Source organism: Papio anubis, chromosome 1 (genome assembly GCF_008728515.1).
Source record: "Papio anubis isolate 15944 chromosome 1, Panubis1.0, whole genome shotgun sequence".
Lineage (NCBI taxonomy): Eukaryota > Metazoa > Chordata > Mammalia > Primates > Cercopithecidae > Papio > Papio anubis.
This window is the reverse complement of record NC_044976.1, coordinates 144,687,480-144,715,239: the sequence shown is the minus strand read 5'-3', so window position 1 is coordinate 144,715,239 and position 27,760 is coordinate 144,687,480. Positions and strand designations below refer to the sequence as shown.

General features: G+C 40.7%; 1 protein-coding gene and 1 long non-coding RNA gene across 2 annotated transcripts in view; one reads left to right on the top strand and one right to left on the bottom strand.

The window, feature by feature from the left end:
• The window catches only part of ESRRG (estrogen related receptor gamma), a 640,719-nt gene extending 628,447 nt beyond the window's left edge, over positions 1 to 12,272 (bottom strand). The window contains exon 1 of the mRNA XM_021931684.2: positions 10,219 to 12,272. The gene's annotated coding sequence lies outside the window, so the exon portion shown is untranslated. The remainder of the gene's footprint in view (positions 1 to 10,218) is intronic.
• The window catches only part of LOC103877940, a 54,065-nt gene continuing 34,772 nt past the window's right edge, over positions 8,468 to 27,760 (top strand). Inside the window, exon 1 of the long non-coding RNA XR_637863.4 lies at positions 8,468 to 8,522. This is a non-coding gene — a long non-coding RNA (uncharacterized LOC103877940). The remainder of the gene's footprint in view (positions 8,523 to 27,760) is intronic.

Sequence of the window (27,760 nt, the reverse complement as noted above, 5' to 3'; positions counted from 1 at the left end):
ATTCACAGTACATAATAGTACATACTAGACTCTGAAACATCCTATAGTGAAGAAATTTGTTGAATCCATTGTTTCACAAATATATTTGTCTACAAGAAAAATCTTCAGACAAAGATTTTTGTTGACATCTTCCCTCCATAGATTGTGAGTTGGGTCCATGAGGTCAGGAACCATGCCATTTTGTTCACTTCTTTTCCTCAAGTGCTTAACATAGTATTTGATATGTTAGTAAATATTTGACAAATCAATGAATATTGTGTGGAAGTAGGGTCCCAAAGAACCAGCTCTGTAAGACTGTGTGATAAAAACATCACATATCTATGGAACACCTCAAGTAAGAACAACCTCCCTGAACTGGAAGATCACTTTGAATCTGTTTAAATCCCAATACGTAAGGCAACATTAAAAATACATTGGTATTTATTAATATCATATGTGGTCAGACAACTTCTTCTTTCCTCTCAAACTATCTTTTCTTAGTATCCAATTAACCTAACCAAATATGTCAAGATGTTTGGTAGCTAGATCCCTGATGCTTGAATTTGCTGTATATGAGAACCTCTTGAGGGTACTATGGAAATTTCTGAGGCCCAGGGATTCGGTATTTCTAGAGCAGGGCCCAGGACTCTACATTTTACACAAATGACCCAGGTCACTCTGTCATAGGTTTTTGGATGGAATGCACTCTCAGAAAATCTCATCAAGAGATTATTGTGATAGAGGAGGCCTGTGATTATCAGAGGCCTAGGTTTGAGTCTCAGCTCTGCATCCAGACTTGTGGGGTCGTGGGCAGTAATCTCTAAGCCTCACTTTCCTCTCTGTGGGATTCAAAATATGTTTCTTTACCTAGCTACCTACCCACCCACCGCATAGCACCATGTAGGAAGAAAGTATCTATAAAACCCTGCCTTGAAGCCTAACAGATACTTAACACGTATTGTTCAATAAATCAATAAATGTGCAGTTATTTCAACATTCTATAATATTAAACAAATTATATCACACCAAGTGGTACAGCACCGAAAGGTTTTCTGCTGGTTATTTAGACACAGATAAAATGCCTGGGCCAACTGTGCTATATACACCCGTGCCACCAACCTGGCAAATTCCATAGTACACTTGGCCCATGTTTATGGAAATAGTGTTGGCCAAATCACGGCGAGGCTCAAGCTCTATGACATTGGCCACAACATACAGAATATTAAAATATTTCTTCTGCTTGGTACCAGATCTTCAAAAAGCAGACTCTTTGATCTTAAGTAGGCAAATAGCAGGAGTAAACTTGCCTTGGTGTAGACACATATACAAAGGGAAGGTTCCTGCTAATCAAGTATCCTCATCAATAATAATTAACATTGTGAAAAAAATAGAGTGCATTGGAATACATGTAATGATAATACCGTACTCTGCATATTCAATTATCTCTTTATTCAAGATACCTTACTATAGTCCACAGTACTCAGGCTAATTGCTATGAGCACTGCCCAGTTGCACTGCACGAATACTTTGAAAGCGTTAGACATTGGGTTGATTGTTTCCCAACTTTGTGGCTTATTCTGAAGTCTGCTTTTTGAAATAGATGTGATATTCTTCATTATTTACCTTTTGTGCATAAAATAAGGAAATAAATTCTATAACTGAAAAATCTCTGCGTAAAAGATTAATTATTAGAGATTTCCAGTTAGGGGAGTGTCAACTACATTCCCCGTGTATTGATTGATATTAATTTGCTTTTTGTGTTGGTGTTTCTTACTCTTCTGATCTTAAACACTTAAATTGCAAATGCTTGTTCAAAGTATCATTGCTCTGGGGTTAATACTAACAGCAAGAGAACTTTGCAAAGCTAAACTCATGCCACAATGTTCATTTTCTATGTTTATTATTGCCTTTTGCTTATATGTTTTGGTTATAAGCTATTTTTCGTGCCCGTGTCTTATGTTAGCAGCAACAAACGTGATTAATGACAGGTCTTATGCAGGTAAACAGGTGAATAAATCATGCCAAGTTTGGTGACCCCATCAAAAGATGGCCTTGAAAACTCACCTCCAGCTGATGGTTGCCATAAGAGAATTCAGGAGAGCAGCCCCAGCATTGCTAGACCTTCCAATGTTTCAAGAGAAGTCTAATGCATAACAGGTACTCAATAAGTATTTGTTGATTCAATACAAATATTCAGATTTTCATCTGAAATCTCTGAATTATTTTATTCTAAGCAGCATAATGTGGTAGGTAACTGACAACATGGACTCTTGAATTAGACTGCCTGACTTAAAAACCTAGCTCTGCCATTCATCAGCTATATGACCTCGGGCAAGTTACAGAAAAACTCCCTGCCTCAGTTTTCTAACCTGTAAAATGGGGGAAAATAATAGTACCTACTTTGTAAAATTGTTTCAGTTAATTTTAAAATATTTTTTAAATCTTGGGACAATATCTGGTAGACTGTAAGAGCTACATTAGAAAGGAAACACACTAAAGCTTCCACTCTTTAAAATAAATATGTCTCATATGTAAAAAACATTTTCACGTATGTTATTCCTTTTTGTCTCCACAATAATGATCAGATAAAGGTGTTATTTTGCAGATAAGGAAACAGAATTTCCCTGGGATCCCTCAGAATGTGTTCAGGTGACAGACACACATGTACTCCTTGGCCACGCAAGAGCACTCTGCACAGGTACTTAGGAAGTATCCAGCGGTTTGCCCATTAGCACACTCCATAAAATGACAAATGCAGAAATTTGATTCAAGACCTCTAGTGGACAAAATCAGAGGTCTCCAAACCAGTGTCCACCATAAGTCTTCTTACTCAATAGCTAAATAATTAAAATAAAATGAAGATCTCATCCAAACCACTGCATTCATTGTTTTTAATCAATGGATTAAGTGTCTAAAAGCAACCAATTTAAAATAATAGGCAAAGCCTTTACATTTAATAATGTCCATTGATATCCTTACTCTTTTATTAAGTTTTGTCTTAAAAATGTTTTGCAATGATTTAATTTCTCTTCTCTCTGACTCCAAGAACTTTCTCTCTGTAACTGTACAAGCATGTCATCTGACTACTGCGGCCTGTGTGTCAGAAACTGCTACATTGGAAACACCCTGTCAACCTTTTGATTTTCCTGGTTGTTGTTGGTTTAAGGCAGCTCCTTAATGTTATTTAAACAGAGGAGACTATTTGAAATTTCTTGGTAGATGGATTTGATAATGATAATTTAAAAAAAAATAACTACTGTCATCCTGAGATAAAAGATCTCATTCAAAGGCTCGACACCTTATCTGAATAACTCAGGACTTCTTCGAAGAAAAAGGTCAGTGTTGCCCTACCTGTTTCCTTTTCTTGAACAGCACTAACTTTACATACTGCCTGATAGTCTGCTTTTGCTAAAGTTGGTTAGGCATTAAAGAAGTGTCTTCTCTTTACCTGCGTTTTAAATTTTTGTTTTGTGTTGTGTTTAATCTGAGTCTTTTCATGGATGTGTAATGTCTTTATTGTTAAAAAATAACTACTGCTAATATCCTCAGGCTGAGGTAGGAGGATTGCTTAAGCCCAGAAGTTGGAGACCAGCCTGGGCAACACAGTGAGACCCTAGTCTCAAAAAAATACTACTGGGAACTCATCAAAATTAAAAACCTCTATGAATAACAGAGCACTATCAACAAAGTACAAAAACAACCCACAGAATAAAAGAAAATACAAATATTTGCAAATCCTATATCTTAGGGTTCAATATTCAGAATGTATAAAGAACTCTCACAACTCAACAACAACAAAGAGACAAAAGCCCTAATTTAAAAATCCTCAAGATTCTGAATAGACATTTCTCCAAAGAGAATACACAAATGGCCAATAAGCACATGAAAATATACTTGGCATCATTAGTTACTAGTAAAATACAAACTGAAACAACAGTGAATTACCACTTATACCCACTAGTATGGCTATCAGAAATAAAAGAAAAATAAATGTTGATGAGGAATGGAGAAATTAAATCCCACATACATATTTCGTGGGAATGTAAAATTATGCAGCTGCTGTGGAAAGCAGTCTGGTTGGTTCCTAAACAAAACTGGACCCAAGACAGCAGAAAACATATGTTTAAACAAAACTTTGTACACAGGTATTCACAGCAGCATTATTCATAATGGCCACAAAGTGGAAACAACCCAAATGTCTATCAATGGATGAATGTGTAAACAAAAGGTGATATATCCATAACGTTGAATACTATTCAGTCATAAAGAGGGATGAAGAACTGACTCATGTTACAATATGGATGAAACTTTAAAACAAATGAAGTTATACGAAGATAATAAGTGAAAGAAGCCAGATATAAAAGGCCAAATGTTAAATTATTCCAGTTATAAAATGTCCAGAATAGGCAAATCCATAGAGACAGAAAGCAGTTTAAGGCATGACAGTGGCTGAAAGGGAGGGAAGAATGAGGATTGAATGCTTATGGGATGAGGCTTCCTTTTGGAGTGATAAAAATGTTCTGGATTTAGACGGTGATTATGGTTGCACATCATTGTGAGTGTTGTAAAAAAAAAAGTCACCAAATTATATTCCTTAAAATGGTTAAAATGATAAATGTGATGTTATGTGAAGTTTACCTCATTAAAAAGTAAATATTAACTTGGACACCCAGTAGAAGAAGGAAGAAGCTTCTTCTTCCCATGCAAAATAATTTCACACAATATATCACCCAAATGATTTTAAGGAGTGAAATACTACATCTAGAAGATAGCAGATGACAAGTTGTCCTTATTCCCTTTATTTCATTGTGCCACTTATCATTTGCCCTTTGATCTTGAATATCATTCCTGGATTCTCATATTGATAGCAGAAACTGCAACTTTACTTATTTACCTATTTATATAGAGAGAGTGTCTCACTATGTCCTGCAGGTTGGAGTGCAGCAGTGGGATCTTAGCTCAGTGCAACCTCAAACTCCTGGGCTCAAGCTCTCTTGCTGCCTCAGCCTCCTGAGTAGCTAGGACTATATGTATGTACTACCATGCCTGGCTGATTTTTCTTTTTCTTTTTTTAGACAAGGGATCTTGTTGTGTTGCTCAGGCTGGTGTTGAACTCCTAGCCTCAAGCAATTCTCTCTCCTGGGCCTCCCAAAGAGCAGGAATTGCAGGTGTGAGCCACTGCATTGGACCTGAAATGTCACCTTTCCTGATGTTACATCTTCACTTCCAAATGTTCACTAATAGTTGTGAACCAAATGTTGTCAATAGTTTAGCTAATTTGGTAATCATCAATTAATGAATATGTGTAGGAGTTTTATCTCTTCTAAATTACATTAAAATGGTTTAAATAATTGAATATTAATTATTCTGGCTAAGAGGGGGATATAATTTTTCAGAAATCAGTAACTTGAATCTTCTTTTAATTTATATGAGATCAATGAATCAGAAGCAATGACTCATCTGACAGAAAAAATAAAGAACATGGGAGACAAACTAAGTATTCATCAAGCCTTCCTGAAAAAGAACACATACATTTTCTTCTACAAAGAAATGTCTTTTATTTTTTTTACTATTAAGATGTTGGCAGTACAATATAGCTTAAATAAATTGGATCAATAGAATATACTATATTGTCCCAAATTTAATTTTTGTGAATTGTAAACTCCTGTCAAATAGGTTGTACAGGTGGATATGTTGCAAACAATCTCATTTAAGCACATACTTGTTAAAGCAATTAATGGCAGATTCAGTTGAATTAGAGAATGTAATTCTGGAGAAGTATGCTAACGTTAAATGAAAAGTTCTGAAAATAAGTTCAGTTGTCCATTAATTGCAAAGTTCCAATTTCCTGAAGCTATGCTAAATACCCAAGCTGTGATTTTTAAATACCTCAAAGAAAATTTCTACATAAAAGGCGTGTTTATATTTTATGACATGTCTATTTAAATGTTCATATGACCATAATTATTAATGACCAGGTTTATTCCAAATAGAAAAGAAAAAAAAAAGTGAACAAGTATTTCAATAATTCAGGTTAAAAAAAATCTTCAGTTTCACCTCAAGCAGGTGTGTAACTCAGGTGAAAGTAAAGGCAGTTTTAGCTAGAACTACCTGGAGAACTGAAGAGGGAGTAATCCTGTCCCACGGAATCCAAACATATCTGGTTCATGTGCTGTTATTGTAAGGAAATTTGAGAAATATAGCAACTGAAACCAACCTGTTGAAGGTGACCAAGAACTGGATGAAAGTAAATACTTTTATTTGATGTCAAAATGAAGTGAGATATTGGAGGGCGCAGAAGACTTTGGAGGTTGCATATGTATTCAGTGGTCAACTTCTAAAAATGCTCTGCCAGAATACAGCCCTGAATGTATGGCTAATACAGTCACATAATTGGAGAATTGTATTTCTTCACTTAAGGAGAAAAATTTGAGTCCAAATTGGTGAGACATAATAGAAGAGTATCAAGTTAATTGAAATTCCTTGTCAAATTGTCACTTAGTTCTCTGGGTTCTCCCTAATTCCCTCCCTCCTGCCATCTGGATTTCAGGCCTCAGCTCTTTGCCTTGAAATGTGTAAATTTAATGATCAAATAAAATTCTGGAAGGAGATTGTGCTCAGTTCCTCTACACACTCACCTCTTAGAAAAAGAAATCCCAATAAGGGAGAGCACAAGATTAGGAAGACCCCATTGCTGGAGTTCTGGAGTTGCTGACCCAAGAAAGATGGCATTGGGGATCAGAGTGAAAAAGGAGGGAGGAAAGGAATTGTTCCAACTTTTAGGAAAAGTTTAGCCATTGCCTTCATCCAACCACACTCAGGAATTTTTATTTTTTACGTTTTGTAGAGAGGGAGGTCTCACTGTGTTGCTCAGGCTGGTCTCAAAATTCCAGAGTCCAGTGATCCTCCTGCCTTGGCCTCCCAAAGTGCTGGGATTACAGGTGTGTGACACCTTGAGCTAGGCCGAGTAATATTTATTCCAGTCAAAGGTCTAGCTGGGGAAAGGGAGATGAACAACTGGGATTGGTTCTCAGGCCATTTTAGTACCCAGATGACACAGCCATGCTGGTAGAGAAGGCAGGATGGTGGCTGAGGAATTACAAGTGGGATTGAGAAAGGTGGAATTTTAAGGCTCATAAAGTTATCTTAGTCTGGGATGGTTCAAGCTGATTATCGCATCCCTGGCAACTTAGCAGCCAGTGGCACCATGAAAAACACAATTTAGGAACTGTCAAGAGATTATGCTTTGATTATTGGTAAAATAGTGGCTGCCACTTATAACCATGATCTAAGGCCATCTAAGAAAAGCAGGGCCCCTATGCAGATGGGCAGAGGTACCCAATTCTGTCCAATTCCACGTGCATGGATGCTCTCTTGTTGCCTCTTTTTGGGGGTTACAGGTGTATGGTTACCCTTTCCTTGCCTCGTTTTGGGGGTTACAGGTCACAGATCTGAAGTATTTGTAAGAGGACAATTCCTCTTCCTGCCATTTTCCAGAGTTGCTTGAAAACGAGCTAATTTGGAGGAAGTGAAATCTCTTCTTTCTTCACTACCTGATTTGGAAACAAATGGGCCTCTCCGTTCTCTGTCACCACCTCCCTTCCATACCCCAAAAGTTTGTTGTCTAGTTTTGTCTACATGGTAGAAATGTCATCTTTACTCACAACGAGAAGGAGAACTTGGGGTCCTTCCTATCTAGAGCCCCAGACTATGAGTAAAGACCCACGGCTCTAGAGGCCACGCCACAGAGGCCTAGCGTGGAGAAGCACAGGCCAGAAAGGAGCCTGCTGTTGGGAGCGCGAACTAGAAAGATATGGCCAGCATTGCCGCATGGAGAGCTGAGCGAGTGAGTCTCACAGCCAGAGCAAGTCACTATCCTAAGCGACAGAAGCTCCGGAGTTTTAAGATCCCGTCAAAGGCGGGAAAAGCCCTAATGCTTCCAAAAATTCTTGAAAGCGGAATGAATGATTTAGACTCCAAACACTCTGCTCCCACCGCTACCCAGGAGCCTGGCGCCTAGCGCCCCATCTTCAGGACCCAGAGTTTACGCTAAAGCAAAATTGCCAGAGATACTAGGAGCCCGCGCTCAGGCCTTCTCCAACTTTGGCCAACACTTGAGCGACGCCTGTCATAGAAACATTTTGGGGATGGGGTATTTAAATGTATCTGAGGGTCCTTGGCTAACCAACTCCTTCGCTCTCGAAAGTCGTGGGCTTTTCAAACTAAACAAGGTGGAAAGAAAGACAGCTGGCAATGGGGTTTTTCTTTTTCTTTTCTTTCTTTCTTTCTTTCTTTTTCTTTTCTTCTTTTTTTTAACTGTGCTTTTCCTTTGAGTCTTTCCCTTGTCTCTTTTCCTCAGAAAGTAAGCCTTTCTTACTTTGACCTGTTCTCTCCTTTCCTTCCCTTCTCACTAGGGCTTAGGGCAAAGATCAACAGCTAAGATAAACCCTTAACCAAAGAGCTGAGCACATTTACTGTTGGGGAAAAGGGCTGAGAGCTACTGAGACATCGCACCTCCAGCACCTGAATTCCAACATTTATAGGTCAGTGCCACCGGTTTCTGCCTATGAAGATGTACTAAGTTTCGCATCTACCCATATCCCTGAATGTGGCCCAGAGTTAGTGGCAGAAACTTGTTTCTGCTTTTAACTGGGCAGTTGAGTTTTGGAAAGCGGTTTTGGGAGGGCCACGTTGAGAATCTGGGCAGCTCAGGGCCAGATGTGGGCGCCCCGGGTCCAGTATGAACCAGATTGCTGCTGCAATGTGAGCTTGGGAGGGACTGGGGATGCGGGCTGGGAATAGACCACGCCCCAGCCCCCATGGTTTGTGACGGGGAACTTCGGACGCGCACACTCTGGGGAGCACCGACACAGACTGGCGCTGGATCTTCTCTCCTTGCCAGTCTATCTGCAAAGGCCGCCTGGGCACTTTTGGGGGAATGTGGCCAAAAGGGGACTCTAATTGCGACTTCTACAGAGGAAGGAGAAATTGGTGGTGCCTAAGAAGTTGATCTGGATGCGCGCACTAAGGGCACAGGGCCCTGCGCGCCAGAGAAGCTAAGCCAGCGGTCTCCCCTTACTTGTTATTAATTCCTCTCTACCCCCGCTCTGGCCTCTCATTTTCGGCCTCACGGATCCAAGCCCCGGGTTTATTTTCAGTCACAACCTTCTCCACATCCCGTACCCCGAAAAGTGTGCCTCAACTCAGGCGGGAAAGGGCACTTTGACCCACCGTGCGCGAGTTTCCTGCCAGCCGCGGCGCGCCTGCGAGACAGAGCGCCTGGCCTCAGCTCCGAGCGCACCGCTCTTCCCCGCGCGTTTGGCGCGGCTAAGCTTCTCTCGCTCCGGGCTGAGGCTCGAGGAACCTCGCCAGCCTGCTGTCCCGTCCCCTTGACGTTTGATTTCTAACACCGCATATTCTGCGGCTCTGGTATTTAGAAAAAGAGGACAAGGTCAAGGCCTATGGACCGACCGCCGCGATCCGCTTGCACCTTTGCTCTCACAGCAAGCGAGTCCTGGCCGCGCCGCTGGAAAAAGGTGTCGCAGTTCCCAGTGTACCTGGAATTCAGAGACCTGACCCTGACTCTACTTCCGGCTAGCCACAGCATGAGACCACGTCCTTCCTCTCCTTTCCCCGCTTTCCGCCCAGGGCGGTTCTGAGATTTTGATTAAGAGAGATCTGTCCCCGCTCCGCGTAGGGATGGTCCCAAATGGCCAGGCTTCCTGGGCACCGCGTCCTCATCCCGAGGTCCCAGCCACTGCGAAAGGAAAGGTCTCCATCTGGACGCACCTCGTCCCCTCCCCCAGCGCGCCGGGCCGCGCTCTACGGCCAGCTCGGGCACGCGCTTTTCCCCCTCATCACCCCCGACCCGCCCAGCCCCGCACAGTTTTATTCTTTATGAAACACACACGCGCACCCCGCCTCCCACGTAAAGGCCAGTCTTGACTCCTTTTGCGCCCAGATGCAAACTTAACTGGAAGTTGAGAGTAGTCCCAAAGAGGTGAGGGGAGGGTAAGAGATGCAGCGAAATAGAGAATGAGAAGGGAGAAATCAAAGGGGGAGGAGGGACAAGAGAAAGAGAGCGCGTGGAGCTGCAAGTTGAAGAGGCAGAGGCGGAGGCCAAGGACTGAGCAAGGGGCGCGCGCAGCGGCGGCGGCGGCGGTGGCGGCCGCGGGGCAGCTGTGTCTCCTCCCAGCCTTTTCGCTCGCGCGCGCGGAGCGGGGTCAAGCGCGGACTCACATTCACCGACTGCAGAACTGTTTTCCTTGCTACTACCAGAGGGTGTTTCGGGGTTCCCCACGGTCTTCTCCCTGGCTGCTTGCCGCGTGAGAGCAGAACTAAAAGAAAACAAATCACGGGACACGACGGAGTCGGGCCGCTGGGCGTCTCCGGGATCGCTCTCACTTTGCACTCGGAAGCGGGCGCGGAGATTCGGGCTGCCGCGTGTAGCCTATAAATAGCAAACTTTTTGACCGAAGCAACTAACAAATGAGAGGAGCAGGCGTGCATTTTGCCCCCCTTTTCCGGGGACGACCTTAATCCCACCCCCGCCTCCCTTGCAGTAGTTGTGAGAGGACAGATTGGGAGAGAGAGATGAAATTCAATTTTAATAGAATTTACAGTAGTATTGTTACTTTTGCGGAAGGGGGGAAGAATCGCGCCATTTACCTGACCCTCCCTACCCACCTACCTTTGCTACCCTTTCTCCCCCACCCAGCAACTGGCACTGGCTGGGAAGGGCAAAGAGCTCTCAGGGCTGCTGGCTGTTGAAGCCAGGGGGCGGAGGGGGATCCGGAGCCGGGTTTCTCTCTGGGAGTACCGGAGTGACTGGGAGGGAAACCGGGAAGCAATGCCAGGAGTTGGCGTTTTCCTGAGGTACTGGGACAGGAATTTAGGTAACCCAGAATTTTGGATGGAAGTGCGAAAGGTGAGTGCAGAAGGCACAAAGGAGTTCCTGCAGTGCAGATTTCCTTCCCCAGAAGCGACAATAACCCACTCAGCAACTTTACTTCAACCCTAGGCTCTGGCCTACCGGGAGGGCAAACGCGGGCACCCGGGTCACGTCATCGCTTGCTTGGGGGCGCCAGCTCCAGGGTAAGCGCGAGCTGCAGGCTAGCGCCGTGGGGTTTTGCCATGGGGTCTTCCTTACTAATCACCCCGCACGCCCTCAACCCTGTCCCTGGACGCCCTTTTGCTGCACCCGCTCACACCTGCAGACCCAACGGATGGGATCTACTTGACTGAGATTCCTGAACACAACTTACTGCCCGCCCTTCCCCTTTCCTTTTGACCAGGCCAGATTGTGGGTAGTGAGTGGCTCAGTAAGATTTTCATTTTGATTCTAGGTGCTTCCTTAAAAATAAAGCCCCCCGAAGATAACAGACACTCGCTCCATACACCTGACTCCCCCAGTTCATGAGGTTGCTACGCTAAATCTATCCTGAATGGTGCACAGAAACCAGGGTCAATAGGACGATCAATACGGCTGGGTGTGGGGATTGAGGAAATTGAATATTTTGCAGCTGACGCCAGGTACCGGGAGAGGAGAATCCGCAAGTGCAGGGAGGTTGCTCTGCTCCTCTTTGGACGCTTTATGCCTCAGCGTCAGGCCTGCGAAGTGGGGGCCAAGCCAGTCCCGTGGGCCTAAAGGCGGTCAGTAGCAGTAGCTGGGGGGAGAGGGGAGGGAGCCGGGGGACGGTGGTGCTTTTTCTTTCCAGTGCCCCACCTCTGCCCAATGCCAGCAGCGCTTACCCTACACAAGAGGTGAAACACCCAACCTCTACTCGTACCCCAAAGGGCGAAAACCAAAGAGGGTCCCCCATGCAGTTTATGTGGTGGTGCTGCTGACCCAATCGCGCCTTTCCTTACACCGCTGCCCACCAGTTACCTCCTCCTAAGACCGCTTCCCGCTAGTTACCTCCTCTTAAACGCAAAGGTTATTCTGTTTTCCCCAGAATCCAGTTTGGAAAGAGTGAAAAAATGCAGAAATTCTAGGGGGGCTACAACAGTAGCTCCCCCTGAGGGGTGTGCCCACCGCCCATGGCTCCACGCAGGCGTTTGCGCGCGTCTCCCTTTCCAGACCCCGCGAAGACCGCGTCCGGGGCGCGAGAGCTGATGGACCGCTCTTCCCAGGCTGCCCCAAGGGCCTGGGAGGCTGCGGTGCCGCCCTTGGGTCCGGGTCCCGAGCGCGCTTAAGGGTTCTCAAAGACCGGGTTGGAAGGAGTACAGGCGTCCCGGGTTACCGCTGCCGGGCTTGTGCGCCCCACGCCACCTACCTGTCCGGCCTTCCGGCTCCAGTTGCTGACCCGATTAGGGAGCCCGGCCTGGAGCCCGGCCTGGAGCCCGCTGCCTCCAGAGGAGCCCGCCCTCGCCCTCCCCCGCGCGCCTCCGCTCTCTTCTGGGACGCCTGGCCAAATGCGGGGCGGTCTCTCGCGGGCCATTGGCTTGGGCCACCGTTCCGAGTCAGCTCCTAGGATTTCCCCAGGCTTTGCAGCCCCTTTGTGGGTCTAGGCCAGCGCCTCACCTTCCACCCTATTCCACCTCCAATCCCCTTAGGTGCCCCCGCGTGCCTCCTCCAGAGTCCAGGCTTTGAAACTGCAGCAACTCCGCAAAGAAAGCCGTTGGGCAAACCTCCTAGCGGGCCGAATGTGGAGGTCGGGTGGGTGGGTGGGTGGGTGGGTGGGTGCTCGTGGCATTTCTCAAGGTTCTGGGTGTTCGTAACTAGGGGAACAGGCCCTATGGGGACAGAAATGACAGACGCACGGACAGCGTCCCTGTGGCAGTCTGCAGCACGAGGTTCACGTCTATTGTTTCATGCCTCCGGGAGAGCTACCCTGCGTGATAGATCTTTTCAGATTCATCACTGGAAGAAAAACCCTGGTGATAACGATTATCTCCCGCTCGCGCTATCTCTCCATCGCCCTAATTCATCTCCCTCTCGCTGCAGCCCCTTGGGGAGACTAGGAGGGCTAGGCGCTGGCAGGAGGACCGGCCAAGCCGCTGTCCTCGGACGGAGGGGAGAGGGAGAGGCACGAGGCCACCTCATTCGTCCCATTCCGCTTCGGGCTGGGAAAACAGGACACGGAGGGTTTCTTTCTCTCTCTGCCAAGCCTCATGCTTCTTTCAAATGATTTTAGTCTGGTGCTCCGGTCTATCCATATACATTTCCAATCTCATGGCTCATAAACTATTAGCAAAATGGTTTCATTATTCACCTTCTGTATCCTACAAAAGGGAGAAAAGAAAGGAGCGGGAGGAAGGCACAGTGGGGGCGGGGGACAGTCGTCGGACACTAGTTAACAATGATGCCTCCGGTGTTTAAATCATGGCTCAGACTGCCTTCTTCAAGCCGACACTCAACAAATCTGGTCTGTTTCCAAGGATCTGTAGCCGACCCCTTCTCCCCCTCCCCCTCTCCTCTCTGTCTCTCTCTTCATCCATCACTATCCATCTCTCCTTAATACTTGGTATTCTGGAAGGACCAGATGAATAGCCGAGATACTGCAAATCCATTATTTGCTTCATTAGGTGTCATCAATAAGGCACGCCCTTTAGATACGACACACATAATTAATTGGTTAGATTTGCTATCCCTGGCCCCCTTTTGGGTGGTGTTGGTGATGGGATCATGTGGCATCCCTGAAACCAAAACATGTTAAGGCAAAAGTCTAGGATGATAACCAGTAAGTTGACTTAGAGGTCGGTGTGGCCTTAAGGTGCCCAACTGAGCAGCACCAAGTCCTTCTATGGCTTCTGCAAGTACGGAAGTTGCAATGAATGCTGTGTGGGAGTGTGGGTGAATGTGGGCGTGCATAGGAGCGCCTGCCCCTGTGAATGTGTATGGGCAGGAGAATGAGGAGGGATGTGGGCGGTGGGGAGGGGTGCTAACAGATTTCAGAAAGAGGGAAGATGCAGCCAACAGCTCTTACTCAAGGTCTTTGGTGGATTCTGAGAAGTGTCACACACACACACACACACACACACACACACAAAGTCAACCCAAATGAAAACACAAATAGAAGCAAAGTGACACGTGGAGGCCTGAGAACCGAGGGCAAAGGGCTAAATAAGGTAGAAAACTGCGGGCAGGCGGGAGCTGGCAGATGCAGCCTTGGGCCAGTGGAACCCGGACCTGCTCCTCCGATGAGGTCGATGATGATATTAGGTGTCTCCGTGAATACTGTTACTTTTCATATAAATATTTTTTAAATCTAGAATGACTATCACTCCCCCTCCAATACATACGTACCCTTCCCCTTCACTTTTTGAAAATATAAAGGACGCTAGGCAAGTGAGCTTGCGGTAATTATCCCTGGATAGAGAAACCAATCTGGCTGGGAGAGGCCCCTCTGCAATCGCCGGCGGCGGCGGCGGCGCGCGGGCCCGCGCAGAGGCCGGGGACTTCGGGCGCTTGCTAGGTCACCCGCGCAGCGCGGCCGCCGCTCGCCAGCTATTTAATATACATGGGGTGGGAACCGGGCGAAGCGGATCTCCGAGCCTGCCTGTCTCGCAAAAAAAAAAAAAAAAAAAAAAAATCAATTTGCTATTTATTTTTGAAATATATAGATTTAGGGAATTTTTTTTTTCCAGCTCAACCCCCTTCAAGAATGGCGACTCACATTTAATTACGTCTTTTAATGACTTTTTCCTTATTTGCCATCGCTATTTCACGTTAAGGGCGGGGGCGGGGTGGAGTTTCTTTGGGGGGTTTTCAATTCTGGTATCTTCAAAAAGATTTGCCTTATGTGTTAATTGCATGCTGTTAAGCACATCTGGGACTGCGTGCTGACCAACTCAGACCAACTTTTAATTAACACATTGACCCAGAGAAGAAGCAGCCGCCCAACCTCCCCCTCTAAATATGTATATTAGTCGCGCGGAGGCGGCTCGGCCCGCGCCGCCAGATGCAAGCGAGGAATTGCCTGCGTCGAGGGGCGGGAGGGGGTGCAAATTGCAACCGTTCTCTCTCTTTCTGTGAGCGTTTTTTCTCGCCTCACCTCTAGGAAAACAACAAAGAAAAAGAGTAAATGACTGGCTCCTGGAGCAAGCTTCTTACATCCTTTAGGCGTGACTTGACCCCGGGCAGGGGGCTCGGAGGAATGGGAGGGAAGGCCTGCCAGAGCTATTTTCTAACCAGCCTGCCTTGGGCCTGAGTGAAGACTCCAGCCTGGGCTCTTGGAGTGGACCGAGTTCTGCTAGTGAATATGGGAATGTCCTAGGATCCTGGTGGAAGGAGAGAACGAGCCACTGATTGCCTTTTGAGGTTCGCCTCTTCCTCCTTCCAACCTCCCCGCCTTTGCCCGAGGCTTTTTCAGGCTAAGCCACAAACTCTTGGCTCCGGGTCCCACAAAAAGGAATACGGGTGTTCCCCCCTCCCCCACCCCTTCGCCCGATCCCTGGTTGGCGCACGCTGTGGTCAACAAAGGGTAAAGGAAATGAGTGGCTATTTTTAGAACGCCAGGCCCTTTCCCAGAGGTCTAGACTACTCAGGGGTGATCTTTAGCAAAGGCCAGTCAAACCCAGGTTAGAGGGAGAAATAAACCTGGAGCACAGCAAAGATGATGCCACCTGCAGATATGCAATTTCACCCTAAGTAATTTCATTCAGAATTGATGGCGTTTCACTGGAGTGGTGCCTTCAAAGTGAGTGCCTAGCTTGCTTCCCTGTAGAGCGCAAATGCGGGTTAATCCCCAAATACGTACTCATTTTCTCTTTTCGCATCTAATCTCAACTGCCTTGTGCTTCTAAGTGCTTAGCTTCTGCATACAAGCCTATAAAAAAATGTCAGAGTGGTATTCCTTCTCCCAGCCATAAAGAAGTTGGAGCGAATCACTCCCAAGTCACCATTTAACGTCCCCTCCAGGTAACAGTTGAAGTTTCCTGTTTGACATTTTTCATTCCCCAATACAGAACTTTTCAATAAATGCGCAGTACTAGCGTGAGGAGAAGCCTATGTCACAATAAATTCACAGCTATATGCTCTAACTATGTCGATGCTTTGGAAAATTTAATGTGACAAGATTGCTCCCCAAATTCCTTCCACCTCTTTTTTTTTTTCTTATTCTTATTCTCCTTTTTTTGTCCTTCTCTTGAGTCTACTTTTCCTATCCACTTATCAGAGAATCTGCAAAATTTGAGACTAAAAGAATAGAAAAGATAAAGACAAGAAAACAAAGTTCTATTACTCAGTATTCCTCTCAGCTCCTCCACATCTTTTTATATTCAGATAAAGGTGTAATCAACGTACATCTTTAGACAGGGAAAAACCAATCAGCTGGTAAATTACAATGTCCCTTTGCAAAGATAAGGCCTTTGCAAAGTTAGCACAAGCATCACCCAAACCCAGCTTTATTTCGAGTTTTAGTGGACCACAGCTACTTATTTCAGCTCACAAATTGATCTGCAAAATTGCAGCCCACACCTGATATCCAGGGGAAAACAAGCGTTGGTAACTCCAGCTGATTCTTCTTTTGATTTACTCTGCCTGGTAAGATGTATGCTGCAGTGTTCTGATAAGAAAAAAGAAAAAAAAAAAGAGTCAGCAGTTTGATTTGTAAACTCTTTTATTGCTGAATATGGTTGCAGGTTTAAACTAAAGAATGTGTTTCTGCTAGGGACATTTGCATGACACATCCATATGCATTAGCAGCTGCACGGTGTTATATCATCAGTTCCTGTGAGCATTTATCTTTTTTTTCTCCCTTCTGTCTTTCTCAAAGGAAGTAGGTAAGTGGCTTATAGGAAAACCATATAGACTTTAAAGATGTATAAATCTTCCTGTTTCCTTCAGGCCCTCAGCACCTAAGTGGCCTGTAACAACCTATTTCTTTGGAAGATTTTGGAATATTTGAAGTAACTAGCCTCCCTGGTTACTTTTTAAAATTAAAATAATGAATTAACAGTATATAAAATATAATAAAATAATTATCTAGAGAAAGGGGCCTTGATGATTCAACTCTGTAGTCAAAAAAAAGGCGCTGTCATCAGTGTCCTTCTGATTTGCTTAGAGACATTCCAGAGGAACTTTTCATTAGATAATTCTTTATGTCATCAGTCTTCACTTTTTGATACTTGATGGAGGTAATACCTTTGAGGGAAGATAGCTAAGACCTTGGCATTTTGGCATGTAGTGATGATGTCAGAGAGCAAAACAGCAGTTCTGGAAGATGTTTGCTTTTCCAGACATTGTGTGATGGTACAGGGGCCATTGCCTAACATCCACAGCAATTGTCTGCATCGAATCCTACCAATCCTGTATTTCATGTGTCTGATTATCTGAGAATTCCGGTGGTCTGTAAGCCACAGAAACTATAATGTGAAATTGGAATCAGAAAACAAATTGAGTTCTTATTTTGTCTGACTCAGTTCAGTCACTCGGGGCATTAAGAAAAAAAAAAAAACTGTACATTTTAACATTGGGGTAACTAGAAAGTATTTGGACTCAAAACCAAGAGATATGAAATAAGTACATTTTTTTGAAATCACTTCTTGTTTGTGGTCAAAGTCAATGTTTCATGGAATTATTTGCAAATAATCTGAATCCTTCTCAGATGCTTCTATCAAGTCAAATTCAAAGTGTGGGTATATTGCAAAGTGAAACAAAAACCTTACACACACACAGACACGCAAGCAAACAAAAAGATAACCCGTACCAGAATTATGATGACTAACAAGATATGCTAGTAAAGATACGGTTTTTCATCCATTTTATAGTGTTTGGGGCACAAGAAAAGGTATTTAGAAAAAAATGAAATGACAATAATTAGTAAAATAGTGCCATCCTTTTTTTTTAAAACATACTTGGAACTAATAGGCACTATTGTACAAATGTGCATGTGCAATGACACATAAATATGCATGAGTCTAAATAATAATCTATTTTAATGTCTTGTTTCCAGATGTTTGCAAATACTACCAGTACATTGATTTGACCTAACCAAAAAGTAGCTAAGATCTCTGCTATTCAATTAAATCCTAGATGTTTTGTGTGTCACATGGAACAACTTTCTCTTGCCCTCCATTACAAAAAAGGTTTTTGGCAAAAAACAAACAAACAAAAAAACCTCTTTAACTTTAGAACAGTAATTCAGTATAATACGGGTGAAAGTAAAAACTGTTATTTGATATTATATAATGGAAACTATTACCAACTTCAGTATTTTACTGATATTTAGTATCAATATTTCACTGATAATTAGAACATCCAATTGTTGGGGCTAGCTAGCTTACCTGTTCAGATTAGAACATGGTCCAGAATTGATTCTGTGGTTAATTGTGTCTGTACTTGAGAGTCACATACTGCATCCCTTAATCCAATCAACCCTGGACAATTGTGTGCCAGAGGTGATTGGAGGGCCAACCAAGAATGTAGATGAATCTGCACATATCAAAGAAAAACCTTATTTTAAAAAGAACATATGTTACTTGCAGCATTAAATACAAGAGTGGGAGTATATGTTTGCAATTCAGATGAAATCTTTTGGGCAAAATTTATCAGAAAGCAGGAAAAGGGAGCAAAGAATACCTAATTGAGGCTACAAGGAGAGCTTAGGCATGATGAAGAAAACTACTATACCTATTTTGATATTGGTATATAATTTAAAACTTTTATAGATAGGATGCTACTACTTCAAAGTATATCCATTTTATCTTTTTATGGTAAAGAGAAGATTTGTTTGTTTGCATGCTTTGAGCTTGGATACTGATATTAAACATTTCTGGAAGTACTAGCGCTACCAGTAAACTTAGGATATGGGAGATCTGAAGGAGTTCCATATTTGCTTATTCATTCATCTCTTGGTTATGCTTGCAGAATAATTCTATTTCTCCCTCAAAGACTTTCTTTGTTATGGGTCATAATATCATAGCCTCTTTGAAATATGATGGCTAACAAAGATAAAACATAGACCATTACAACTGATCATCCTTGATTCAGCAGATACAAATCAAAAAGCAGACAGAAGCTTTGTTAAGTCAGTACTTAATTCTATGGCCATTTATTCATATTCATTTCCAAGAACTATGAGCTAGGTAATGTCTGTGCAAATGCCAATGATTGCAGTCTGGAATGTAAGGAGCTTAGAAGTCACCACTCTATCCTAACAAGTTAAAAAAAACAAAAAAAAACTGATCGGCTGAAAAATCTACAATTCTTCTTAGATCTGCCAGAGAAATGAAGTCATAGGGCAAACCACTGCCCCCAAAATTGGAAAGACATACAGGCAGTTAAGAGAATCATAACTTACAGGAGCAGGTGCTTAGGAGTAGAAACCTCTGTAGGAACCAGTATCAGGGTAGAAAAACCTAAACTGTAATTGACAAATTGCTGGAGGCTCAATGTGGACAAATCTGAGAGTTAAAGACTCCAAAAACCTCAGTCATAGATTGGCCCCTAGACTTTTGTCTGTTCCTCCTCCTGGAACTCTACCCGGTTCTCACAGTGAATATCTGAGAAAAATTCCCTTGTATGTTCAGCAGGGAGAAAGGAAAAAGAACCGTTTTGAAATACTTCAGAGCATTCTGTTTTTCTGAACAAGGCCTAACCTCAGGAGAAGCTATTTTTCCAGAGCCTTATTAGAGTTTTATCAGAGCCTAGTCTACTTGGAAGAAGGGCAACACTCAACTCAGTGATCTCTAGCCATTGTGTCCAACATAGGGAGGGGTCACTGAGAAGCACTGGTGAATCTTATAGCCCAGAGACACAGGTTCACCAAAAGACTGGGGCCTAATCTAGGACTATAGAACACTTCCTTTCCCCTACACCTTGTCACCACATTACTAAAGCCCTATTTATTTTAGTTGCTTTTACCCAGTACATCATGTTCACCTTTTAACAAAAAAATTACAAGGCATACTAAGAGGAAAAAAGTTTGAAGAGACCGAACAGGCATGAGAAGGAGTCAGATATGGCAAGAATGTTGGGATTTTCAGAACAAGATTTTTTTTTTTTTTTAAATAAGATGAATACGCTAAAGGCTTTAATGGAAAAAGTAGAAAATATGCAAGAACAGATGGACAAGCAAGCAGAAGTATGGAAATTTTAAGAAAGAAACAAAAAAATGCTAGAGATCAGAAACACTGTAAAAGAAATGAAGACTACCTTTGATGGGCTCATTAGTAAACTGGACACAGCTGAGAAAAAAATCTGTGAGCCTGAGGCTATGTCAGTAGAAACTTCCAAAACTGAAAAGCAAAAAGTCTGAAATAAAAAACAGCATTTCTAAGAAATGTGGGAAAACTACAGAAGGTGTAACATACACACAGTGGGAATACCTGAAGGACAAGAAAGTACCAGAAGCAACATTTGAAGCAATAATGACAGAATTTTTACTAGTTAATATGAGACACCAAATCACAGATACAGCAAGCTTGGAGAACTCCAAACTTATAAATGCCAAAAATCCCCCAAACTATGTATAGGCATATCATATTAAAACTTCAGAAAATCAAAATAAAGAAGAAATCTTTAAAGATGGCAGAGAAGAAAAAGATGTTACCTATAGAGGAGCAAAGATCTGAATTGCATCCAATTTCTCCTCAGAAATCATGTAATCAAGAAAAGAATGGAGTAAAAATTTTAAGTATTGAGAGAAAAAACTCTAAGACAAGTAATTCTATACCGTGTGAAATTATTCTTCAAAAGTGAAGGATAAATAGATACTTTCTCGAAGAAAAAAAAATTGGGGGACTTTGTTACCAGTAGATGTGCCTTGCAAGAAATCTTTTTAAAAGTTTATCAGAAAAAAATATAAGTAAAAATTTTGGATCTACATAAAGAAAGGCAGACCATCAGAGAAAAAATAAAGTAAAACAAAAGCTTTTATTTTCTTACTTTTTAATTAATTAAAGAAATAACAGTTTGTGCAAAATAATAATAACAATGTATTTTATCATTTATGCATATATATAGGCTTATGTATGTGTATGTATTTGGGAAATAAATGACAGCGGTAATACTAGAGATGAGAAAGAGGAATTTGAAATATTTTGTTATAAAACACTGATATTATCTGTGAAGTAGTAAAACATTATTTAGAAGTGGGCTTGGATTACTTATAAATGTGTATTGCAAATTCTAGGTCAACCACTAAAAAAAGGGTTAAAAAAAGTAATTTAGCTGATATGCTAAGAGATGAGAGAAATTATAATAATATAAAATGCTCATTTAAAAATCTGAAAAGGCGAAATAGAGTGGAAGGCAACATTGGATCAGAGAACAAGTGTAACAAATAGAGAACAGTAACAAATATAGTAGACATTTTAGTCCAAGTATATCAATAATCACTTTGAACATCGATAGTTTAAACACACCAATTTAATGACAGACGTCAGAATTAATCAAAACTAAGAAACTTACTTTAAATATAAAGACACATATAGGTCAAAAGTAAAGAGATTGAGAAAGATATATCCTGTTAACACTAATCAAAAGAAGTTGAAAGTAGCTATATTAATTTCAGACAGTAGCTATATTAATTTCCTGACAGAGTAAGGACATTTATCAGAGATAGAGGGGCATTACATAATGATATAATACTCCAAGAAGACATAGCAATATTTAATGTGCATGCACCTAGCAACAGATCATCAAATATGTAAAGCACAAACTGGTAGAACTCCAAGGATAAATATATCAATCTATTATTAGATTGAGTTGGAGACTTAAAACCTCCCTAGCAGAAATGGACAGATCTAGCAGGCAGAAAATCAGTTAAGGACATAGTTGAACTCAACAGCATCACCAATCAACTGAACATAATTGACATCTATACATGACATTGTCCAAGAACAGCAGTTTACACATTCTTCTCAAGCTCTCATGGAACATTCACCAAGATAGAACACATTCTAAGCAATAAAACACACCATAATAAATGTAAAAGAATAGAAATCATGCAATGTCTGCTCTCAGATCACAGTGGAATTAAACTACCAATCAATAACAGCTGGAAAGTCCCAAAATACTCAGAGATTAAAAGCACACTTGAAAAAAAGAGAAGTCTCAAAAGAACTTAAAAAGTATTCTGAATTAAATGAAAATGAAAATACGAAATATTAAAATGAAAACATTGAGATATTAATGTTTGTGAGATGCAGGGAAAACAGTGCTTAAAGGGAAATTTATAGCATGCTTAGAGAAAAATTTATAGCATTGAATGCATATACTAGAAAAAAAAGAAAGCTCTAAACAAACAATCTAAGCTTCTAACTTTGGAAAGTAGAGTAAATTAAATTTTCTTCAGAAACAAGAGTAAATTAAATCCAGTATAAAGAGAAAAAAAGAAATAATTGAAATTAGAGCATAAACCAATGAAATTAAAAACAGGAAATCATAGAGGAAATCAACAAAACTATTAGCTATTTTTTAAAAGATCAATACAATTGATAAGACTTTAGTCAAGCTATCTATGAAAAAATATAGGAGACACAAGTTACTAATATCAATAATGAAAGAGGGAACATCACTATGTATCTTATGAACATTAAAAGGATAATAGTGAAATATTATGAACAATTATATTTCTGTAAATTTGATAACTTGGGTGAAATGGACCAATTCCTTGAAGGACACAAGCTGCCAAAACTCACTTGAGAAGAAATAGACAACTTGAATAGGTCTATATCTATTAAAGAAATTGAAGAAATTTAATCAACAATTACTCTTCTCAACAGAAAGAAATGTATTTGGTGGATTCTACCAAACATTTAAGAAATAAATTATACCAATTTTCTATAATTTCTTCCAAAAAATAGTAACAATGAGATTATTTTCTAATTCATTTTATTAGGCCAGCATTACTCTAATATCAAAAGTGGATAAAGACATAACAAGAAATGACAACTGCAGACCGCATATCTCTCATGAACATATATGCAAAAATCCTGAACAAAATATTAGCAAATATGATTCAAAAATATATAAAAATAATTATACACCACAACCGAGGGGGATTTATCCCAGGTATACAAGGCTGGTTCAATATTCAAGAAAGAAAAACAATTAATGTAACTTATTATATCAACAGACTAAAAAAGAAAAATCACATCATCATATAAATAGATGCATTTGACAAATCCAACATTCATGTATGCTAAAATTGTCAGCAAACTGGGACTAGAGGGGAAATTTCTTCACTTGATAAAGAACATTTACAAAAAACCTACATGCTAAAATTATAATTAATGATGAAAAACTTGAAGTTTTCCCATTAAGTTTAAGAACAAGGGGAGGATGTTCCCTCTCACCACTGTCTTTCAACATTATCCTAGAAGTCCTAGCTAATGCAATAAGACAAGTGAAGGAAATAAGAGATAAACTGATTGGGGAGGAAAAGGTAAAACTGTCTTTGTTCTCAGAAAGCCTATGTAGAAAATCTGAAAGAGTCAACAACAACAACTAAAACCTCCTGGATCTAATAAGCAATTATAAAAAGGTTGCTAGATCCAAGGTTAATATACAAAAGCCAAGCACATTCCTATATAGTAGCAATGAGCAAATGGAATTTGAAATTAAAAACATATTACCATTTATATTAGATAGAAAAACTGAAATGTTTACATATAAATCTAACAAAACATACACAAGATCCAAATGAGGAAACTACAAGACTAAAGAAAGATATCAAATAACTATATAAATGAAGAGACATGGATACAAAGACACAATATTGTCAGTATGCAAGTTTTTCCCAACTTGATCTATAGATTTAATGCAATCCCAGTAAGTTTTCTCAATAAAATTCCAGGAAGTTATTCTGTGAATATTGACAAACTGATTCTGAAGTTTATATGGAAAGGCAAAAGACCCAGAATAGCCAATTCAATATTGAAGAAGAAGAACGAAGTCAGAGGGCTGACATTACTCATATTCAAGACTTACTAGAAAGCTACAGTAAACAAGACAATGTGGCATTAGTGAAAGAACAGACAAATAAATCAATGGAACAGAATGGAGAGCCCAGAAATAGGCTTACACAAATGGTCAAGCGATCTTTGACAAAGGAGCAAGGCAGTAGAACAAAGCAAAGATAGTCTTTTCAACAAATAATGCTAGAACAACTAGATATTCACATGCAAAAAAAGAACAATCCAGACACAGATTTCACACCCTTCACAAAAATTAGCGCAAAATAGATTATAGACCTAAATGAAAATCACAAAAACTGTGAAACTCCTAAAAGATAACACAGAAGAAAACCTAGATGATATTTCATATAGTGATGACTTTTCAGATACAGCCCCAAAGGCAGAATCCATGAAAGAAACAATTAATAAGCTGGACCTCATTGAAATGAAAAACTTCTGCTCTGTGAAAGCAATATAAAGTGAAGGAGAAAAAAAGCCACAGAATGGGAGAAAATATTTTCAAAAGACACATATGGTGAAAGACTGTTATCCAAAATATACAAAGAATTCTTAAAACTCAAGAGTAAGAAAATGAGCAACCCAATTCAAAAATGAGCAAAAGACCAGAAGAGATACTGCATCAAAGAAGATGTACAGGTGATATGTAAGCATATGAAAAAAATGGTCCACATCGTATGTCATTAGGGGACTGAACGTTAAAACAAATTGAGATACCACTGCATCCTTATTAGAATGGACAAAATCCAAAACACTGATGACACCGAATGCTGTCAAGGATGTCGAGCAACAAGCACTATCATTCATTGCTCATGGGAATGAGAAGCGGTACAACCACTTTTGAAAACAATCTACAACCACTTTTGAAAACAATCTAGCAGTTTCTTACAAAAGTAAATATGCTCTCTCTTACCATATGATCCAGCTGTCTCACTCCTTGTTATTACCCAAATGAATTGAAAATTTATGTCCACATGAAAACCTACACATAGATATTTATAGGAGCTTTATTAATAATTGTCAAAAATTGAAAAAAAATCTTTCCATAGGTGAATGGATAAATTGTAATACCTCCATATTATTCAGTGTTAAAAGAAATGTTATTAAATTATAAAAATACATAGAGAGGAAATTTAAATACTTATTACTAAGTAAAAGAAGCCAATTTGAAAGGCTCCATTCTCTGATTGTAAGTACATGACATTCTGAAAAAGACAAAACTATGGAAACATTGAAAAGATAAATGGTTGCCAAGGGTTAAGGGAGAGGGGGGAATGAATAGACAAAGCATGGAGGATTTTCAGGGAAGTGAAATTTTTCTGTGTGATGCTCCAATGGTGGATATATGTCATTATAAATTTGTCATAATGCATAGAGTGTACAACACAAGTTTACCCTAATGTAAACTATGGACATTGGTAATGACGTGTCAATTTGGGTTCATCGATTATAACAAACATACCACTGTTGACAGTGGGAAGGATTATGGGTGTGTGGGAACAGGGAACATATGGAAACTTTCTGCTCGTCTTTTGCTGGGAACCTAAAACTACTGTATAAAATAAAATGTATTAATTAGTTATTTTTAAAAGCCAGTGATTTGTCAGGATATTAATAAATCGTTATTAGCATATTTCAGCTCCTAGGTACTAGGTCCTGCTGCTTTGTAAAATCTTTCCATAAATATTTTTATTTCTATTCATTAACAATGAAGGAGTATGAATACAATACTGAATGTGAAAATATCTTTGTAAATAGCATGAATTAGTGCAACAAAATCAATTCCAAGAAATATTTCCAAGACAGAAAACAAGCAGGTTTTGGAGGATTTTTAGTATTATATTAAGTGGAACAACAATACAATACAATACAATACAATACAACTGGGAAGCATAATTTACATTATATAACATTACATTTTCCAAATAATTCTTTTAAAAATGCTTTACAGCAAGTTTTAATACCCATTTTGCAGATGAGGAAGAAAAATAACTTGGGTAGGTAATAGAACCAAGTATATGGCAGAGCCGGGATTTAAACACTAGTTTGTTTTACCCTCACCCACAGTGTGAAGCACTCTCCTAGTTTCATACATCAGTCCTTCATGAGCTGTGGTAACATGAGTCCAGTCCTTGGAAGTGGACAGTCTTGACATAGCGTCAAAATCAAATTTCTGAAGGACCATATTCTGGACCTGGTAAATTCTCCAGGACTGTGAAATACTACCATGGAAAGTCTTGTGGCAGGGAGCAAACTGACCTTTTTCCTGTTGCCTCTATCTTTCTGTGTGCTTTTATTGAAAGTGAAGTAGCCACTTCATAATGGCTACAAAAGAATTATTTGAGAATGTCTGAATCTGTACCACAGATGAGGATGATAGAGTATTAGCAAAAAGATAATAAAAGCAATTACAAATGGCATACAGGAGGGATATTAACTTCTATAGTTTTTATTTACAAATGTATTAAAGAAATTTGAAACTCTCATGCATGGATGGCTTTAGTAAATGCCTTTGTATTTTTTATCATCCTTCATCTTTTTTTTTCCTTGTGCATCCTTGTCAGGATGGATTGAAATCATTTCCTTGTCTAACAGCTTTCAAAAATAATTGCAAAGAATACCTAGGCTCTCAAATCTTAGTGTTAGTTCTCCAAAGTTTGCACTCCACCTCTGGTCTTTATCATATTGCTAACCATGTTGCTAAGCTGTAGCTATTCTCCAGATCTGTTCAAAGCTAGCATTTAAGAGGATTGCTTTCCTTCAATGGGCTCTGGGAGGTGACTGTTACCAGCTATTTATTACTCGGAAATGGTTTTGGTGTGTGTAGTATAGCATTTCTGTCTCTCCGTCTCTGTCTCTCCTACCTGTGTTCTATGTTTTGTGGGGGCAGAGATTGGGCATTGGGAAGGCACAGTTTATAATCTGCTGGAAAGAATGCTTACCATATTGAGACTGAAACAAACACAAAACAAAACAAAACAAAAAAAAATTCCCCTCTCTCCTTCTGTCCTGTGGAAACACAGATTCCTCCTTATATTGAACATAAACAGCAACCATCCCCTCTGCCTATAGCCACTTGAAAGCTCTCTGGTTAGCCATTTCCAACTCACTGGAATGTAAATCATACATGCATGCATATAGCTATCTATATTTGAAAAGAATAACCATGTTTCCTACAAAAATGTAATTGTCTGGGCAACTCAGTTGGTTAATGGGGCGAAAGGTGAAGTTGCAGCTCTTGTACAGTCAGTCCTTCTCACTGGGTTCCCTGGTCACAGAGTGAACCCCCAGTCTCCACAGTCTCTTAAAAATGTATTTACTGGGGAAGAAGGCAGGCAGATCACAAGTTATCGCCACTCTTACTAAAACAACTCAGAGCTCATGCTTACTGGTGATGCATCTTCAAATGAGGAGAGTAAAACATTGATACCCCTGGTCTCAAACACTTGTTTTCATTTGCAGATTCAGGTAGCATTCAGTCAGCATGGCCTCTTGGTGGGCACAATTTTTTTCTGTATCACCAGAGCCTGGTGTGGAACCAGAGTCAGGCTGTTTGTGCAGTAAATGTTTCTTCAGAGAGTTAAAGTTACAAAAGTAAATCCAGCTATAAAATAAAAGCTAACAAGTCCCATTGCTGGACTTTAAATTTAAAAAAAAAAAAAAGAGGATGAAAAGAAAAGGATGCATCGTGACTTTTAAACAGACTATTGACTTTCACTGGAGTGTACAGCTCACATAGTGATTAGGAATCTGCACCATAATTGTTCTTGTCATCTGCACACTTGGCTACAGTCGATATCTTTTTATCATATACATTTTTTAATCATGTATTAATAAACAAGAAGTTTGTATTTTATTGATGACTGGATTATAATATTGACTAACTCCACAATCCCACACATGGCTTCTGAAAATATAA